This window comes from Pseudopodoces humilis, chromosome 4 (genome assembly GCF_049639895.1).
Source record: "Pseudopodoces humilis isolate 2021_Gansu_Grassland_sample_001 chromosome 4, ASM4963989v1, whole genome shotgun sequence".
NCBI lineage: Eukaryota > Metazoa > Chordata > Aves > Passeriformes > Paridae > Pseudopodoces > Pseudopodoces humilis.
The window spans coordinates 67,197,663-67,212,856 of NC_142203.1; the positions used below are offsets into that span (position 1 = coordinate 67,197,663).

Genomic DNA, 15,194 nt, shown 5'->3' on the forward strand with positions numbered 1-15,194 from the left:
TTAACAACACTCCTCCATCACTTGATCACGCAATGTGAAACTTCCAGCGGGCTGTGTCCTTTCAGGCCATCACATAGTTATTTTGTTGTTGGTTCCAGGCTGGAGAGCCAGTGGAATGCATTCTTGCAAGGCCTAATCTTTAAACCATTGAGATTTGTACAAAGTATTGGATCAGTTCTGCATCCTAATTCCAGAAATGGGCAGATGGCAGCGAGCGGAGCATATTCTAAGAGAACATATTGGAATGTCATAAGAAGCAATAATGAGTAAAATTTGTTTTCATAGTGAAACATTTAATATGCATGACATACACTGCACAATTACTCACATTCTTAAAATGAAATGGATAAATGTTTCCAGCAGGCATCATCTTCCAACAATTCTTTCAAGTTGATGCCAAAGGAAAAAAAGTAAAAAAGCAGCTAGTAAAATTTCTGTACAGAACATACCAATATTGTCTCCAAAGCTATCAGACATGTTTTCATGAAGATTAAAGTCAGGTTAAAAGAGAGGCATCCAAAATATATTTTTTCTAAGGGTGGGGATAAGTAAGTGAATCACGTAGGACCACTGTTTCACGTAATGTTTCACGTATTCTGTTTCCAGTAGAAAAAGGCTGTGGATGAATTTGAGTTCCAAACCATATTTATCTCTATTTACAATTCTAATTTGGCTTAAGCTAGGTTCAGATCTGATCAAATATCCCACTAGATGTGACTCTCAAATGGGTGAATGTTTGCAGAGGAGTATAAAACTCTGAATGGTGTTTTCTGTCAGTGTAGCTGTCAACACCAAAATCTGTCCACATTTAAACAAGGTGCTTCCACCCCAGGTTTGCAGAACCAAAAGCAAAAAATCAGATGATCTACTTTCTGAATGCCTTTATATTACTAGTCCCATCCGTCTTGCACACACATCACTCGAAGCAATCCCAAACACTGTCTAGTCAATGTCTACCCATCTTTCAAGTTCCTTTATCTGTCTCTTCAGCTGCTATCTGTGCAACTCTTTCCAAGTAGTTTTAGAAAATGCACTCCAATCATTTTTTGCTTTAAGAGGTTGGTGCTAACTTTACACTGAAATAATCTGTTGCTATTGCCCCACCCCTACATCTGTCTGCTTCTCTGTCTAACCAATATTTTATCATTTCTTGCTTGTCTAAAAAATGCCTAGCACATGCCAGATGCTGACACAAATAAATAATAATGTTCAGTTTGCAGGCTGGGACCTTATCTAGGTTTTACAAGAGAAAACAAGACTTTAGCTGCTGCCCACTATTACTGATCTGCTTCTGAGCAGAGATTTCAGATGGCACCTTGGCAACATTGCACATAACCTCAACCAGGAACCTTCAAAACATGGGCCTGTAAATGCTGAAGTGATGAGTGCAGGGCAACAATCACCAGCCAAGATTGCAACAGGCCATCTAACAAATCAGCTGCCCTGGATACACACACAGCTATGCAAAACTGGACAGGGAGATCCAGCCTCAGGACTGGGCAGGTCTTGGGAACGGCAGGGACTGCAGCAATTTCAGCTCTCAGGTACGTGCATATGAAATGTTCACAGATTCTTTGTCATGCTCACTTTTCACAACTTTTTCAAGACTTCTGCTTGAAGCTGGTAGTGTTCTTGCTTACTTCAGCAGCTGTTTTTCCTCTCTCAGCTGCTCTATTACTTCATGTATTTTTTCCAAGACACTTTCCTTTCCTGTCTCTTCCTCTCACATGTTCTTAGTTTGCTCAGTCTTCTCATCATTTGAGATACCAGTCACAGTTGTTACCTATTGTTTGCAGCAGTAACATTGCTTGCCCACCCTCGTAGTTGGTCACAAGTAAATACCATAGAATTTAGCCATCTTTCCTCCATCCACTGACCTTTTCCATCTCAGAGGCATGGACACTGACATGGCTACAGATTCAATTGCTTTGTCCTACTTCCCCTCCCTTGAGGAAGCACCTGTTGTGGGCACCAGCTGGTTTACAGGTTGCCACGTGGATCGGGTGTAAGTGATCTGGACAGGCTGGTTCTGTCACACACAAATGGATGCTGAAACCACCCACACACAGGGCCTCATATCCTTCATCAAATCCTACTTGGGAGAAATTAGTAGTTAATACATTGTTGAGATCAATAGTTAGAAGGTAGCTAGATACTGCCTGTGATACTATATAATGGTAAAAAAGTGTTATCTCATGCTCTAAACTACTGGGCCAGACAATCCACCAGCTTTATTAGACAATTCTCAATGTGACAGATGATGTGCCAAAAGTATCAGAGTGAGTGAATGGTCTATAATTTTCCTTCAGCTTTTCTCTCTCTAAAATGATCTGCAACATTTCTACAGTGTTTTCTGGTGATTTCTCACTGGGTTACTCATTATGTGCTAAATTGCCAGGTAAGTGTGTGTGAAATGCTGACCCACTCCAGGAATGTAGCTATGAGGAGTTGGAGCCATAAAACCTCCCTGAACTACACTGTTGATGAGCAACAATGCTCTGTGCTGCAGCATTTCATCCCTAGTTGCTCCCAGAAAGAGCTGCAAAATGTTTAGAATCAAGTGACAATTGACAGTCTGTGCTGAAATCAAGTTCTGCTTGATCATTAAAAGAACACTACTTCATCATTAAAAGATTCTGAGATAACTTCACACAAGATATACAAAAAAAGCTAAGAACTTTGTATTCAGGCACTTTTGGTCAACTTGTTTCAGACCCCTTTGTCTTCTTTTGGATTCTTAACTCTCTTAACTCTTCTTTCCTGCATATTTTTTTATTCTTTACACAGTCCAAATTCTTCAGACAGGGATTGTCTTTCATTTCATGTAAGGAATGTACCCACTGTGCCCTCAGTTCTCCAGCCTGAGGCCTCTAAACATAAAGAAATAAAAATATTATTACTTAGGATAATAGAATAATGAATTGTCCTTAGAAACCTCATTAATTCCATGTGCCCCACTGTGTGTCCTGTTTTTGTCCCCTCCTTTTGACCGATGACTGGGCATATGAAAGAAGACGCCTGATTCAAGGTTACCCTGCAGAGACTGGTTTGCTATTCTAACCAAGTTCTGGGAATAGCAGCACATTTTTCATCTTGGAGAAACAAGATACAATAATAAAGAATATTAATCAAATATTGTATTGTGTTCTCATCTTTGGTGAGCCTGAAACTATTTTCCAGACTAAAAGAAAATAAATAATTAATAAAGAAAGCTCTTTTGTAAAGGAACACAAGCTGAAAAACAACCTATAAAGTTACAAAGTAAAATGCAGTGTGTTTTTATAATGGCCCATGAAATGCTTATAAATATTGTTTATTTTCAGTACCATGGACCTCTGAACATGCAATAGGTGACAATGAAGTATCTGGTCAATTTTTATAGCTATTTTTCTCTACAGAACCTGGTTGCATATTTATTGAAGCACGCCACATGCCAATTCTTCTCTGTTTGTCATAGGAACCACAGCCAAATGCCATCTCAGCTGAAAAAAGTGTCCTACAAAGATTGGAATGTATCAACTCAACTCAAAAAAATAAGGGATTGTAATGCCAGTGTGTTCACTGTTTTTGAAAGGAAAAGCATCATGTTTTAAAGCATTCAATACATGCAGGAAGCATACTTCAGGATGCCTCTCCTGGTGTTTTTTTCCCCTTATTGCACTGTAGACAACCCCATGTTATTTCCCCTTTTTTCCATATCCTAAGTGTAGTTTCCCCACTCTAGATACATTTCAGCACAATGGGAAAAATATTTTGTCCTGTGCAACGTGTAGTAATTTCCTCTGAAATGCCCTCTCACTGGAGAAAAAGAGCCTGTGTCTGCCAGGCAGCACAAAGTCCCATTTTCAGCAGTCATGCACAGCTGACAAGGCACTGCTTGGTTCAGAAACCACTCACCCAGGAGGAGAACTGGTGTTATCATGGGAAGGTAGCCTCCAGGTTGCCTCAAGAAAGACAGAGCAGCCCTCATGTCCCACCCCAGCCAGAGGGAAACCTGCAAGTATGGATGTTACAGCACCCTGGGTACACAGCTCTGGTTCAATTACTGGTCTCTGCATGAGACAGAATATAAATACACATATAAATTAGAAATTCTTACTACTATGACTCTGACTTCCAGAGAGGCTGAGCCCAAAACAAGCCCAAATAATCAGACATTTTAACCCTTGTCTTTAAGAACATGTAAAAGCCTAACTCTGGAGCTGGTGTGCTTCATCTTTTGATAGATTAAGAGCCTACTCATTGAGCAACCTTAGATGGCTTCAGATGAGTTAAATTATCTGATCTCCCAAAAAGTGAGAGCAGAACTGTTCTTCAGGGTTTTACAGTACATTATAGCAAATATTTACATAAAATGTTTTAACAGCTACAGACAAAATACAAAATTCAGGGAAATGGGTTATCATCTCCTAAACCCCAGTTTTTGGCTTCTTGTATCTATATATTTAGCATAGGCTGCAATGAAAAGAGTTTTGCTTTGCATGATGCATTTCTGCTATATTTTGTTAATAAGTTCTTAGCAGTTCATTGAATTCTGTGGAATCCCCTAATCTCCTACTTTTCTTTGTTGTTTGCTGCATCACACAGGCACATGGAGTGAAGAGGTTCAGCTGCAATCTTAACATCAGCCTGCTCTCCACCTGGGCTATTCTGGAGTGCTGGGGCTCAGCCTTGGCCAAACTTTTACTTGGAGGGTGGGTGTGACCATTAAGGCAAAGCGGCAGACTAATTGAAAGAGCAATAGTGTTACAAAGTAAAAGGTAATTGTGAACTCCGATGGAATGTGTAGAGGGTAACAGATTTATCTAAGTACCAAAGAGATGCAGCCTTTACGTTAACCAAAAAAATGAGTACCAAGTGGTCTGCCATGGGATTGTTACTGAATTGTCTTTTGGAGGACTTGGTGGGTTTCTCAGGATGTCTCCTCAAAGCTGATCTGGGTCTCAAGGCCATCAGTGTGGCTCTGTCCCCTTTCACACAAGTTCCAGTTGGCCACTGAGCTGTGTGAGCTGGAAGCCCTCCAGTGACCATGGGCACAGGACACAGCTCTGGGGCTTGAACAACTAAAAAGGGCAGAGAGCACCTTTTTTTGGGTGGTGATTAATCCTGCTGGAGCAAATTATGCCATTTGAAATGCTGCAATGACACTGCAGCAGAGCTGAGGAAAGGGATCACTGGAAGTGTTCACTGTGAATTTCACTGCTGGGGCTGGCAAGGTGTAGGTGAAGTGTAGTCCTGAAAGGTGGGTGAGCCCTGCACTGATCCAAAACTGCAGGCAGCAGTAGCTATTACCAGATACACAAGAGTTGTGCTAATGAAACATCACAGATCCAGTAAAATTCACATCATCTAATCGAGTTTGCACTGGGGGAGATGCCAAGACAAGGGAGACATCTGTGAGGTTCTCACCTTTAGCTGTAGCTAAGAAACAATTTCTTCTTCCATGACCTGTGCAGTAGCTCTGCATCTGTGCTGTCTTGCTAATTGGCAGGAACCCTTGGAAAAAGATAGAACACAGACACTCCAACAACACAGAACAACATACTTTTTGGCAGGTCCCTCTTAACCAGACATGTCTAGGTCTGCAGGCAGCAGGTCTTCTGTGGCCAGTGGACATTTTGGAGAGTTGGAGCATGCACCTGGAGCAACCCCAGCCCACTTGCTGCATTAGCAGAGATTCAGTCAGTCATCACTTGGAAATAACAACAATAGAGAAGTGGCTGGAAACACAGGTGCCGAGTGAGGGGTGACAGGAACTTCCACCACAGTCATAAATCTGGGGGGAGAAGCAGACACTCACCCCATCCCCAAAACTGATTTTTCCTAATGTGGCTCAAGCCAGGACTCTCCTCCCAAATACCATTCCTTCGTCTCTGCTTCTTCTGCACTGCCTCTTTCCACCTCTTTAATGGCAGGAGCCACCAAAGAGGGAGCAGAAGGAGTTGGTGGAAGAGCTGCAGCCTGACCTCTCCTCCAGGATGGTGTCCCACCAAAAGGATGTTTCATCAACTGCTCTGCTTTCCTCTTTTGATAAATTTGAAGATATGAACAAAGACCCTTCTCCACTTACCATCATTCAGCAGGAAAGAGAAAGGATGGGAAAGGAAAACAAGCAGAACACTGCACATGAAATTTGAAATTTATTTGCACTGTTTAGAGGATTTGGGACTTTGAAGGTCACGAGTCTCTGCATGTCTGAGTGCTCTGGGATCACAGCCACACAGCAGGACAGCCCCCCTGCTCCGGGCACAGTGTCACTGCTGCATCAACTGCACGTGTCAGTGCACCTGCAAGGGTGTCTGCAAACCCAGGAGAGTTGTTGGCAATGGTTCCAGGGTCTCTGCAGCTGGCAGGCTGGTGGGCTACCATTAGCCAGAATTGCTGTGCATGCATTGCTAATCTCATCTAAGTCTCATCTGCCCCTCTCCAGGCAAATGTGGCAGCCTATGCAGTAGCAAGTGTGGAGGGTGCATTGAAACATGTCTCAGATTTCTGGTTTCCTGGTTCATCGAGACAGATCTGGCTGGAGCATTCAGGTTTTGGTCACAAAGTTGGGGTCTTGCCCTGTGCAGATTTGAGATGTGACAAATGCGCACACCTACATGTCAGAGTTCAAAAGTGCTTCTGCATTCCCTGAGCCAAACACAACCTGAGAGCCTGGTCCCCCAAGAAGAAACAGGAAAGATACTGAAGCCTGAGCTCAGGAATGAAAGGAAATTAGACTTGTCTGGGTTTCTTGCATGGGAATGCAATGCAATTCCAGTGCATTTGCTCTAGTCCCATCTACAAGGCAATGCTACACACTCAGAGAGCCAAGAAAATGCTCTCAGCAACAGTGATGTGAGTCTGAAGTTTAATATTTACATTCTTCTGACAACTCAGATCACTCAGTATTTCAATTTCTGTCCCTATGGTCTAATGATGACTCGTTAGCATGTGTATGGGAACAAAGTACATTTTGTTGCATGCTCATATATGTGAAGTAGTTCACATGCTGGGCCTAAAAGTTAGGCCACACACAGTGTCAAGCACCAGAGAGCTACAGTCTCTAGGTAATTTATGTTAAATACAAAGAATAAAACCATGTTTTGAAGACAGTTTGGTAGAGTATGAAAGGCATATTGAAGGAAAGACAGCATTCAGGACTTCTGGCCTCTAGCAGTGAGGAGTTATTCTCATTCTCTTTTTAGCACTAGTATTTTCTAAATAATTTGACATGTGCCACGCAGCTAGTTGTTGCCACATCAGACAGGCACAATGCAGCCACTGCCTCAGAGAGCATAACATTTTATCATGTACATGCGAGCCATAGAAAGGTGTTTGAATAAGTTTAGCTTCTGATTAAGTCTAAGATTCCGAAATAAAAATCCATCTTGAATCTTTTCAGCTAGGGAAAAAAAAATAATAGTCTGGACACAGTTAAAGTTCAATGTAACCTTTCCTAAGGAAAGCTAAAAGCCACTAGAACAGCATTGCAGACAACCTTGTACCCTTGCAGACATTTTTCCAAAGAGCCTGGTTTACTCTGCCCAAAGCAGCCCTGAAGTCCAGAGAAAATAAAGTAACAACCCACGTGAGACACCATCAGTCTCTGACTCCAGAAGATTAATGTAGCCCGTAGAGATTACACTAAAAACTGCTGCAACTGAGAAAACAAGGTCTTGTTTCAAGAGTGTTTGACTGGAATAGCTGATCAGACACTGGCTTTGGCCTTTACCCCTGGAGCTGCAGCAGATTTTTTGGGAGTTTTTTGCTTATGTAAAGCAATAGGCTGAAATAGGACCTATTTTCAGAGAGAGAGACATAACACTTGCTGCCAGAAGATGAACAAACATCTTTGATCACTGAGGAGCTCCTGCAGCAATGCAGTGTGGGTCACTTAGGTACTGAGGAACTGGGCATGTTCAATGCAGCACTCCTGTGTGCTGACTTTGCTGATTTATATTAAGGGATAATATTATGAGCATCAGCAGGAAATCAAGGAATTGAAGGTTCAGTTTTAGAAATGGAAAAATCTCTGATCCCATCAATTTTTACTTTGGAAAAAATTAAGAAAACAAATTGCCTTTCATTGCAAAGCAATAAGTAGGATAAATCCTTCCACTGGGAAACACACTCCAGACATAAAAATCTGGCAAAATTATTCTTGATTCCTGTTTTCAGTGATGAACCAGATTTAAGTAGCCCATATCTAGGACTCAAAAAAGGACAAAATTAATCATATGTGAATCAGTTACTTCACCAAACGTAACAGCAAATGAGGATTGTGATTTTCAAACCAGACTGCGAACTGAATGCTGGTTTCCCAGCAGGAGCCAGAAGGATTTCGGTGAAAAGGATCATGTGATAAGAGAGATGAAGATTAGCATTTCAGCCTCTGTGATTTATCTCATTGACCTACCCTTTTAAAACAGGGTAGATAGTGTTATGTGGCTCATATTACACCAAAGTAATCTTTCTGAAAAAGTTGTTTTCTTTCTCATCCCCATTTGAGCCCACAAGAGTTTCCCACAAACACAACGTGTGCTAGGGGTCACTTACTGTGCAGAAGAAGCAATAAAAGAAAGCACTTCTTTCTCACAGGCATAAAAATATTTCAAAAGATTGTGAGATGTCCAGATGCACACTTTTGTGAGGACAACAGAGCTTTACTCAGATATAAACAGTCCTGGGACTTTACTTTCCAGGTTACTCCATTCCTTCCAAAGGATTTCAGTCCCTTAACTTAGTCTAAGTGACATATTCAAAATATGCTAAGATAAAACAGATTTTAGCCCTCATTCATATTCTTTAATTGTTTGAATGTCAAGATGTAGTTTTAAAAACCAAGTAGAGCTGAACTATGCCTACACTGATTACCAAAAAGAGTGAGCTCACTCCTTACCTGATGCCCAGGTCCAAGCTCCTGCTCTTTCCTCTCAGCCTGCATGGCCATATAGATAGGAAGATATGCACTGAAATACCTGAATACTAACCCATCCCACCCCCAAGGCCTAAAAAGAGAATCACCTGAAGCTGATCTTAACTCATGGTGCTTCACCTGTCTCTGGGCCACCCCTGCAGCCTGGGAACCCACCGTTGATCCTGTAACAGCGGGCACACGCGGCTGTGGGACGCGCAGAGACAAGGGCAGAGAACACACAAGAGGTGAACTTGAATGAGAATATGTATCACACCAGACTCAGAGAGCTAAGAAAATGCAAGAATGAGAGATCAAGACGCAAACTGACAGCAAGAACAGGTGAGGACAGGAACACAAAATGAAGGGAAATAATCTGCCCTGAGGATGAAGACAGAGAGCTCTGCACAGAAATGCAGTTTGCTGGATGCACAAGAAGCAGAAATGAAGAGAAGCAGTCAGCAAAACTGCTCACAGCAGAAGAGGTGAGGAAGAGCCAGAAAAAGCCATTTGCAGCAGATATAATTTCCTAGTTAATAAAAGAAGTGAGAATGTGCTAAATATTGAGTAATGCACTCCATACCTGTTAAATTCATTTACAGACAGAGAATTATATTCTCTGTGCTTCCTCAAAAGAATACACTGAAATATAGTAAGTATGGCTTAGTGCTTAAATTTTTAGTTTTGTCCAGAAGAATAGATTCTCCTGGGTATTTTGCTAATTAAGATTATAGCCTGACTGAGCCAATAAGATTGAAGTCAACAGGATTTTTGCCATTGAATACTCCTCATTGTTTGCTTTTGCTTTTGAAGACTAATGGCCAACAAAACCTTTTGAAGAAATATAGGAATATAAATAAAGTGGTGCTGAAACAAGAGGTTCTACCTCCAGGTTGATTGATTTAGGAAAGAATAGAAAATAATTTGTATTTTTGAGAGATAATAAAGATACTGCCACTTAGACTGATTTTTTTTCTCATTTTCCCTTAATTCAAGTTCACCATTTGGGACAAGTAACTTCACAGCTAAGAAAGTTTTCTTACTCAGCACACTCAAGAGTGAAAGATGTTGTCAGATCATATATCCGATGGAAAACAGGTAGCAGAGCAGTTGTAGAAGGGCCAAAATAAAAATCAAAAAAAGGTCTCTTCTAGGCCTTGGAGGAAATATTTTTGTGAGTTTATTTCCCCTGTGAACAGACTTGTTTAGTCTTAGTAATATTCAAATCTGGAAGAGAACTTACTGCCATTGTCACACTAAATCTGTGTTTCCTGAAAAAAACATTTATCATTTTGTAAGATGTCACAGGGCCTCTTTACCTTGCATTTTATTAATGCAATCACTTATTCCCAAATCAGAATGTATTACTTCATTCCTTTTGTTTTTTGGGTTTTTTTCCCTCTGGCTACATTAAGAAACTGCATTAACAGCAATGTAAGTGTTGTCTGTAGGGTTCCAAATTGAAACACAGAAAATCAGAATGGATTAGAAACTTATACCTAAATACCTGTTTTTCACTGTGACACTCAAGGACCCAGGTTATTTAATAAGGTATTTTGCATAACTGAAGAGAGGAAGGAATTGCTCTAAAAATGGATACGAAAGGTCCACATGGATCAGATGGACAGAACAAGTAATAACTTATTGAGAAAACATCTAAGAAAAATGACAATTTTTTTCAAAATTAGGAACGATGAAATTCCACAGGTTCTGTGGATCAGCTCTGCACAGGAAACAGACTAAAAGGAGTCAGGCAGACTTGGACAAATGAAAAAGAAATTTAACCTGAAACCAACTGTAAGGAAAGCCACAGAAAGGCACATACACATCTGAACATTATTCCATCTACATGTTTAAGATAGATTGATAGTTGTTCGCTAATATTTTCTAAGAATGAACTAAGAAATTTCTCTCCAGCTACAGCCACTTTTTATCAGTCATATGTTGCTTAATTTGCAGATCTTCCAAAAATAAGAAAAATATTATTAAAAGCTGAAATAAAATATTTTAGAATTATATTTCAATAAGCTAAGAAAAGATACCTAGGGCCAAATTAATCTCTGTTGCCATCACACTGACCACAACAGAATTGCATTTGGAAACTTCTGCATCCGCCTTGCCAGCCATGTATCCACATCTTGCAAAACTGGGAACTAATCCAACAAGCCACATTTCTGGTGCTATTCACTATCCTGAAAGTTCATTTCCTGTCACAGCCACTCAGAAGGAAACTTTGCATTTCAGTTCTGTTACTGCATAGGTCTGAACTGCCAGTTATCAGAAGAACAACAGAGCTGGGGAAGGCTCTGGAGCACAAGTCCTGTAAGGAGCAGCTGAGGGAGCTGGGGGTGTTTATCCTGGGGAAGAGGAGACCCAAGAGGGACCTGATCACTCTCCACAGCTGCCTGACAGGAGGCTGTAGCAGCTGGGGGTCAACCTCTTCTCCCAGGGAGCAAATGACAGGACAGGGGAAATGGCCTTGAGTTGCACCAGGGGAGGTTTAGATTGCACATCAGGAAAAGTTTCTCCATGGAAAGAGGGGCCAAGCACTGAACAGGCTGCCCATGGAACTGGCTGAGTCACCACCCCTGGAGGGATTTGAAAGACATGCAGATATGGCACTTAGGGACACGATTTAGTGGTGGGTTTGGCCGCACTGGATTAATGGTTGGAGTTGGTCTTGAAGGTTTTTTCCAGCCTTAACAATTCTGTGATTTTTACACATGAGGACCTTGTCTCTCTGCTTCATTAATGAGTGAAAATGTGAGGTAGGATCTGTAAGAGCCCTGACTCTGTATAACACTGCCCTTGAGTCAGACCAGTGGTCCATTTAGTCCACTACTGCATATCTGTCAGTAGTAAATGAGATATATGGCCTCATGAGAATGGTACTTTCTGGTGTCCATTCCCCTATCCTTTCCCAGTATCCAGGACCAGGGATGTTAGTGAGTACATTTCTCCTTGGTTTCTTCCAGATTCCCTTTATGTACATGCTTTGGTCACATCCTTTTGAACCACCATCCCCTGTTACAACAGGCTCCCACACTGTTTTCCTTTTCCTAAAGCTGTCTCAAACTAGCTTCATCCAGTGCCACCTACTTCTTGTGTTATGGGAGTTGTGAGAACAGCAATCCTCTATTTAATGTATTCACTGCCTTCCGTGTTTCCTAAACCTAACTGTAAATCTGGGCAGTCACAGTGTTTGCTGGGGCCTCACATAGGTATCGATCTGTCTAGTTGTCCAAGAGTGTCTGCCTCTGATTTAAGCTAGTGATCTTCTTAGTTTATGGCAAAAAGAAATAGACAAGATTTACCATTTATTCAGTAAATATGTATTCAGGATGAAACCCAGATAGAGAGTAAGGTTTGAAAGGTAAATATTCAAGATTCTGTTTAGTCTTTGAAATATTTTTTTCTAGTAGCATCAAAGGAATTCATCACTCATAATTAGGGACTCATACTAAAGGTACCAGTATAGCTCTTAGGCATAGACAAGATGGATTTAGCTAAAATAGGAGGTTAAAGCACCTCCCTTAGAAACTCTGTAAAACGTGTGACTACAAGACAGCCAGCAGTGGTAGATTAGAATGCCTACCTGGAGCTCAATTATGCTATTAAAGAAGATGCAGCCCAAATAATAACCTTGCCCTAGGAACAATCAAGTTGTACTAAAGATCTCTGTCATCACCTTGTCACATTAGGCCCTTGCAGCTGGGTCTAACAAGGCACTCAGAGCAGTCAGACTGTGCTAGGTAAAGCAATCACAGTAAAATGAAATGCATAAAGGTCCTCTAACTGTAATTACTGTTTACAAATTGTCAGTGAGATTCACACATACATTTTGTATGCCAAGGGATTAAGTCCACAGTAATTCTAAAACACATCACAAATGTTCTAACAGGCTCTGTGGTAAATAAAAATCTAATTTATCTTATTGACAAACCTAAAAAACATTCTCCACATTACCTAGTTTTTCTATCATTAAATACTATTTTGTAAAACAAATTGAAAACCAGCTGTTATTTTTCCCCTTCCAGCTGCCCTGCAAAGCCAAGCATCTAAACCACTTGCATTCACATTTCAGAAGTCACCAGCCTTCTAGGTTGAGCTCTCATCTACCAGATTTTAGCCTGAAAGATATTGGGGGTGGGGGAAAAGATACCAAATGTAAATTCCAATGGGGGTTATAACAGAAGCACACAGAGCATAACAATGTGAGTGTAACTCTGTCATCTTGCATACCCCACAAGACCAGCTCACACTCTCAATTCCTGATTCAAAATCAGGGACTGCTGAGATGTGTCATTTCCAGCTATCCCTCATGTTACTCAGTGTAAACTTCTCTTGAGGACTCAGGGCCCCATTCCTGCAAGCTGATTCTTATGAGCCTGCACAAAATCCTATTATCTTCAACAGGGCTTTGTGTGGGTGTACAAGTTTGCCTGAACAGATCAGTTTGCAAAACTGAAGCCTAAGAGACTGCACTTAAGTGCATTTTCATCTCTCTCCTCCCTGCAGCTGGGCCTTAGTTATCTCTCCTCCTAAGTTATCCCTCCCCTCCAACTCAGTCAAGGCTCATATCCCAAGTTTCTCTGCACTGAAGTCCAGATATTCTTGCACTCCATCTTTTTACACTGAGGGCAATATACTTCACTTACCTTTTTTTTTTCCTCCTCATTACCAGCCAGCTCTTTACTCCCATTAAAACAGACAGGCCTAGAGTCAGCCTCAGCTCATGATAACCTTTACTCACAAAGACAGGTCTGAATCATAGCTGACATTTTCTTGAACTAGAGAAGACTCATGATAACAGATACCCCAGGCCAGGATTTGACTCTTTGGAAACATATATTCATGCTCAAATTCTATTTCAGAATAAACTTCTTTTGGACTTGTTTTTGAACTTAAAAAATACTTGTTTGTACTAAATCCTATAAAATTAATTTCTAAAGAAAAGTTATTTGGTTTTCTGTCCTTTGAAGCCTCATGTATCAGCCTTCATTTTGAATATTTTATTCCAATACAAAACTTGAAAAACTACTGGCAGTATAACACTAGGACTGATGAGGCTCCATGGTTTCTGAGCCCAGTTTTCACTGTATTTGTTGACTGTGATGGTAAGATTCAGGTTGGTTTGTTCTGATTCAAAGGACTTGTTGCTGGAAACTATTTATTATGCAGAAATTTATATTTGTTTAATCTTTGGTAAGGACTAATATTTTCTGAAACCTTACACTGGATGTGAGGTCTCCCTTTGTCTCACAAAATTCTGTAAAGGGCAGAAAACCTAAAACATTCCACAGTCATTGGGTTTTAAATGTGAGAAGAGCCTGTTCTATTCTTCACATTTCACTGTAAAAAGACATCTTTTTGTGACCTAAAAGTCTCTGTTGGTCAGTAGAAGCATTAGCACAGTTATTCTCAGCAATAATCACATCTAAAACTTCTAACTACACAGAATACTCGCTTGCTGAAATGCATTTTTTCCATAATCCCACATATAATAGGCAGTTAAAATTGGCTTCTAGAGCCCCCCTTCATAGTAAAAAATAACTTCAGCAGCAGATTTATTAATGAAGCATGCCTTCCCACTTGTACTATAAGAATTGTATCACCTGGCTTTCCCATTTATTCTATAATAAGCCTTTTCCTGAAGTTTTCTGTAAGTGTACACAGTAAGAGGTACACTGATTAAAATGGACTCTTACAGGAACTTTTCAACAAATCCAAACACCAAAACAATCCTTTTTGCTCATTTTTTCAGTCTTTGATAACACAAAGCCCAAGAATCACTGTAACTCCAGTAAACCAGTGCTCTGGTTTTGGCTGGGGCAGAGTTAGTTTTCTTCACGTTGGCTGATATGGGGCTGTGTTCTGGCTTTGTGCTGAACACAGAGATGTTTTAGTTACTGCTGAGCAGAGCTTACACAGAGCCAAGGCCCTTCCTGCTTCTCACACTGCCACGCTGGCAGGGAAGCTGGGGGTGCTTGGGAGACCGGGAGGAGACACAGCCAGGAGAGGTGACCCCAAGTGACCAAAGGGCCATTCCAGACCACGTGACATCTTGTTCAGGATATAAAGTGCAGGGAAGAAGAGGGAAGGGGACATGTTTGGCGTGATGACATTTGTCTTCCCAAGTGACACTTGGATGTGATGGGTACTGCTCTCCTGGAGATGGCTGAACTCCTGCCTGCCCATTGGAAGTGATTAATTAACTCCTTGCTTTGTTTTGCTTGCATGTGTGGCTTCTGCTTTCCCTATGAAATGTTTTTTATCTCAACCCTCATGTTTTCCA

General features: G+C 41.0%; 1 long non-coding RNA gene across 2 annotated transcripts; it reads right to left on the reverse strand.

Annotated features, from left to right (window-relative positions):
* Positions 1 to 359: 359 nt before the first annotated feature.
* LOC148184526 (uncharacterized) lies at positions 360 to 8,953 on the reverse strand. 2 transcript variants are annotated; one of them, XR_015772398.1, is made up of 4 exons: positions 8,885 to 8,953; positions 5,410 to 5,496; positions 3,898 to 3,994; positions 360 to 2,870 (listed from the first exon to the last, which is right to left on the reverse strand). It is a non-coding gene; the product is annotated as an uncharacterized LOC148184526 (long non-coding RNA). The 2 variants fall into 2 exon arrangements; XR_015772399.1 differs by having other exon boundaries at positions 3,898 to 4,052.
* Positions 8,954 to 15,194: the final 6,241 nt, after the last annotated feature.